The following is a 5,457-nucleotide window of genomic DNA, read 5'->3' as shown; positions in this document are numbered from 1 at the left end:
AATGGCCATCAACTGTGATCGGATGGCCATCAGCTGTGGCTAGTTGGCCGTCAGCTGTAACCAGTGAGCCATTGGCCACTAATATAACTGCCGTGGCTACGCTAGCAGCGGATGGTGGCTGAGCTAGCAAGCGCGGATTGCAGTTAGCACAGCGGATTGCAGCTAGCAAGTGGGGTTGGTTGGTTGGCACAGAGAAGTGGACGGCAGGTTGTGGATAGTGTGGCTCCTGCTTCCTGTGTCTCCAACCCAGCCGCCAGCGAGACTATAGTGGTGTGACTCCCCTACCTATGGGTGTTCCCTACCTATGGGTGTTCCTTTTTGGCCTCACCATGTCCTGCGTTCTTATGTGGGGAGCGGGACCAGAGACCCCGCCTGACACCCTGCATGACACATGGCACAGCGAGCAGGGTACGGTGCCGGCCACAGCTCTCCGAAGGGCGGGGGAGCAGTTTGTGCCTATGAACACTCAGTCTCAGGAAGACCAGGAGGAGCAGCTGCTGGAGAGTTGGACCCCATGGAGGGGTGGGAAGACGTGGACGGCTCTCCAACCAGCATAAGCCAGAGAAAGCAAAGGTTGTTGCGGCCCTGTGGGCTGGGAAGTGCTTGCTGAGGCCCTCACCCACGGGTTGGGAGGACTTAGAGCCCTCGCCCTGCGGAGAGGGCATATATTGTGAGGCCGGGGCACAGCCCTGGCAAGTGACTGTGGACTGTGGAGAATTGCCTTCCATTCCTGATTTGATGGACCGCTTGACTGTTTGCTTGGGAACGTACCACCATGCAGTGGAACCGGTGGATGTTTGCTTCCTGTGTCTCGACCGGCCGCCATCAAGAATACGTAAGCACCTTGACTGTGAGCCACTGTTCCAGCACGGTGCCCTGAGAGGCCCAAAGACAGTGCCCTGAGAGCCCTGGCTGTGTCCAGGAAGTCTGGCTGTGCCCAGAAGAACTGGCAATACCCTGAGAACCCTAGCTGTGCCCAGGAAGTCTGACTGTGCCCAGAAAGACTGGTGGTGCCCTGAGAAACCCTGGCTGTGCCCAGGAATACTAGCTGTGTCCAGGATATTGCATTCACCTCCAGGCTCCTCGCACAGGGCCCTTCGCGGAAGACACTTGTCGCGTAGATTGTGAGGCGAGATCCTGGAAGGGTGGAGAGTGGGAACAGAGCCAGGAGTGCAGTTTCCAGGCTGTCGGCCTCACAAGGAAAGGTGCTGGCTCGGGTAGTAAATGGCCATCAACTGTGATCGGATGGCCATCAGCTGTAACCAGTGAACCATTGGCCACTAATAGAACTGCTGTGGCTACGCTAGCAGAACAATGGGGGGTTAGCACAGAAGATGGTGGCTGAGCTAGCAAGGGTGGATTGCAGTTAGCAAGTGGGGTTGCTTGGCTGGCAGAGAAGTGGACTGCAGGTTGCGGATCGTGTGGCTCCTGCTTCCTGTGTCTCCAACACAGCTGCCAGCGAGACTGTAGTGGTGTGACTCCCCTACCTGTGGCTCCGTGGGTGTTCCTTTTTGGCCTCACCATGTCCTGCGTTCTTACGTGGGGAGCGGGACCAGAGACCCCGCATGACACCCCACATGACAGCTTTGCTTTCCTGTCAGAGAGGAGGGACGGAGGTTTCTCTGACAGGGCTCAGTCACGCCAGGAGCTAGAAGTGTGTTGGGCACACTGGGGGCAAAGGGACACGCTGGGCAGCTGTGCTTGGCAGTGGTTGTTGGCAGGGCAGGGCGCATAAGCCTGCAGCAGCTTTCCCATTCCTGGGTCAGGGGCTGCAGCTCTTGCCGAGGCCTAACCCCCCGAATAAGGCCAAGGTCCCCCGCAGTGCACTTGGTTGATTTCTAGTTCCATTTGCAGCCGGAAGTCCTGGCTCTTCATCTGCCCCAGCTTGGTGGGGCAGTGTGTCTGCGGCCCGGTCAGACAGGCCGGGCGGGAGGATGGGGCGGGGACCAGCCTCCCGGTGTCTGGTGTCAGGGCTACGTGGCTCAGAAGGACCTGTGGCCCTTTTCCTCTGAGAAGCGAGTGTCTGCTCACCACTGAGGTGAGGGCAGACGCATTCCTGGCAACAAAAGAGTAGCAAGTGTCATGTGCTTTTTCTTTCACAGCAAGAGACAGCGATGCCAAGCCTTGCTTTCCTGGTCTCCCCACTCAGACTCCACCCACGGGGGAGACGGGGAGAATCAACACTGATTTAGAGTAGGAGAATGGCCGCCGCGCCGCCCAGAAGTACACAGCCAGGGTCACTGACCAGCCGCGGCCGCTGTGCCAGCTGCCCTTGCTCACCAGACTGGTTCACCAGGTGTGCACTCCCCAGTCTCACCAGCACTGCCTGGAGTGGAGCTCATGTGCCCGCACCACCCTGGGCTGTGGCAGCCTCATGCCACGAGGAGACTCCACTCAGAACACTCGCTTGCCCAGGGGGAGCTGGGGTGTGAACCCCACAGCCTGGCTCCAGAGCTGTGCTGTTGACGAGGAGAAGACACTTGTAGAGCGATGTGCTCCCTTGGTGAGCTGGGCCCCTGGGGAAGCCTGTCCGTCCTCCATGTCCGGCGGCCTGCTCCTCGGCCACCCAGAAGTGCTACGTCGGTGGAGCACGCTGCTGGGCAGTCCTCAGTGACACTGCCCTCACCCGCTGTGCGATGGAAAGGCAGCCAGTGCTGAGCAAATGCACAGGTGCTTTCCAGAAAAGTTGTTGGTACCACTTGCCACGTGAAATCTGTTTCTCATTCGGCGCAGACTCAAGTTTCTTTGGGTGGCTGTTTGAGTTGCAGACTTCTGCTCCCCTCTCCCCAAGGAGACTCGGGGAGAACGTTCACCTGCCAGAAGCCGCTGCTGTGCCTGCCCGTGTCTAGGACGCCCTGTTGTCCCCAGAGGCCATGGACCCTGTACCCAAGGAGCGCAGCGCCCCTCTGGGCAGGGCAGCGGCTCTAGGAGAGCATTGCTGCTGGGGCGGCACTAACTGCTGCCTGAACCAGGCCTGAGTCCTGGGACCCGAATCAGAGCCTGGTCCGAGGGCGGTGTCCGGCAGTCCAGCCTTCCGCCTCTACTTGGGCGTGAAGGCCTGTGTGGGGTGCAGCGAGACCTGCCTCGTGTGTCAGTCTTCGCGCCCCAGAGAGACCACGAGCAGCGGGGTGCTTAGCTCCTCAGGCTGGGATCTGGGGCCTGAAGGGCCAGGAGCCATCAGCCCAGTGACCCATTGTTGCCCAGAGGGAGGGCCTGGGGCCCTTTTCCTTCCCCAGGGCCAGCAGTGTGGAGGACATGGCCGCAGTGCAGGGCCCGCAGAGGAGAGCGATGGGGCACGTGGAGGAGCAGCTGGGGCACACGGGGCGCGGCCATGGCGTCGGTCTCAGGGCTGCCGTGCGTGGCCCAAACATCAGAAGTTCCTTCCTTAGCACTCTGGGTCGGTGTCTGGTGAGAGTTTCTCCTTGGCCACCTGCCTGGTCCTCACACAGCCTCCCTCTGCGCTCAGGGAAAGATCGGCTGTGTCTTCCTCTTCCAAGGATGCAGTCCTGTGCGATCAGGTCCCTCCCTATGGCCTCGTCACTTTAGTTGGCTCCTTAAAGGCCCTATCTCCAAGTAGGGGCTTCAGCACAGGAGTTCGGGGGGACATAGTTCAGTCCCTAACAGCATGGCGTCCCAACCCCTGGAAAGGCTCCCATACCAGCCTGGCCCCCATTCTCAGACACTGGCTTGGCCTTCCCACATCCCCATAGGGGGTGCTTGGGCCCTTAGCCCCCTCACCTGGCCAGCCCAGCTGCTGGGCTCCGAGTTCCCGTCACCACTGGATGCCATGACCTGCTCAGACAGGAACTTAAGTCCGGCCGCTCCCTCCAGTACCAGGAGCCCTGGGCTTGCCAGGTTCCCATTCATTTCTGCAAAAAACTGAACTCCCTTGCCCTCCCTTTGGGGCCAGGGACAGTCTGGTTGGGGGAGGAAATGCTCACACAGGTGGGCAGGGGAGGCTTCCTGGAGGAGGGGGCTCTGGATGCAGGCAGCTGTGAGAGGTGAAGAGTATGGTTACAGCTGGGCTCAGGGCAGGGCCATTGAGGACCCAGGAAGTCAGCTGCCCACTGGGCTCAGGGCCAGCAGGAGCACAGGTCGGAAGGGTTGGTGGGACTAGGGCTGCCAGTCCCAGACCTACAGGAGACAGGAGACACCTGAGGTCCTGCCCAACTCAGGGAGGGGAGAGATGTCGGCAGCTGCTAAGAGTCCTAAGCCAGGGACCAGGGTGTGGAATTCTGCTGCCCGGTTCGCAGTGTCCTGCCGTCTGGGGGCCTCTGTGTTACCATCCATCAAGTGGGGCCAGGAGACCAGATCGGGGTTTCCTGGAGCAGGATCCTGGACCTTCCTGCCCCACAACCAGCAGGACACATGTGACAAGCAGCCAAGTCCTCAGTCGCCATCGGACTCCAGGGTTGTGGCACAGATAGCTTCGTGTCCCCTGAGACCCAAGCTGGTTCCTCGGGTCACTGATATCTGGGGATCCTGGGCTCCAGATGGTGACGGAAGTCTTCCAGCTCTGATGTCAGGGCTGTGACTTAAGACTGGGGACTCTCGGGATGGTGTTTTCTGGACACTGGGAAAGATTGTCAAATGGCTCAGGTTCTGAAGAGTAAACATGAACAACTCCCCCCGCCATGCCATAAATTATGGCAAAAAGCTTGCTTTCTGGACAATGGCTTCAGTTCTAATTTGGTTTGCATTTCTTAGCCTAATTAAGACATCTGGTAAATGTCTATAATATTAATTTAATAGAGGGGGTGCTGATGGAACCGTTTTGGAATTGTCCATTTAATTAGCCCCATGGGCCTTTAATGGGTGTCTTAAATCGACATCATTAACAAGAGTGCTAGACAAATTCAAATTACAGTCAGTAACACTGTTGGTAATTCTCCTGAGCTGCGAAGGACGAGCTCTGCTAAGTGGACGATGCAGATTGGCTGGACCGTCCGAGCTGGCATCCTCAGCGGGCTTCCCCCACTGTGTCCCGTGGGCTTTGCCCCAAGACGACACACGCTCCAGCTCAGGAGCGCACACCTGCCCCTCACGCACCCTCCCAGCAAGTTAGACTGACTCCTGTGTGAGGGGTGGCGAGGAGGAGGAGGAGGCTGGATGAGGAAATAGGCCACGCCCACTCAGTACCGATGGCCGCGGAGCAGGTGGGCGGGACAGACGAGGGCAGGGGGGATGCATCTATCGCTTTTGGCCCCACCACTCCCCTCCACTGAACGGCTGTCACTCCATCCTCCCGAGGCCAGTAGTCACTTCTCTGTCCTCACCTAAACTGGGTCTCAGCGGCATGTGACACAGTGAAGCATCCTCCCTCTGTGGCCTCCCCGGCCACCGTGCCTGGCCTTCCTCCCACCCCCGGACCGCACACTGCTCATGGTCCTTCCACGAACGCCGCCCACACGCGCTGTGCAGTGGGCTGTGCAGTGGGCTCTGCAGTGGGCTGTGCAG

Source organism: Rhinolophus ferrumequinum, chromosome 15 (assembly GCF_004115265.2).
Source record: "Rhinolophus ferrumequinum isolate MPI-CBG mRhiFer1 chromosome 15, mRhiFer1_v1.p, whole genome shotgun sequence".
NCBI classification, from domain to species: Eukaryota; Metazoa; Chordata; class Mammalia; order Chiroptera; family Rhinolophidae; genus Rhinolophus; species Rhinolophus ferrumequinum.
This window is presented reverse-complemented; position numbering follows the sequence as displayed.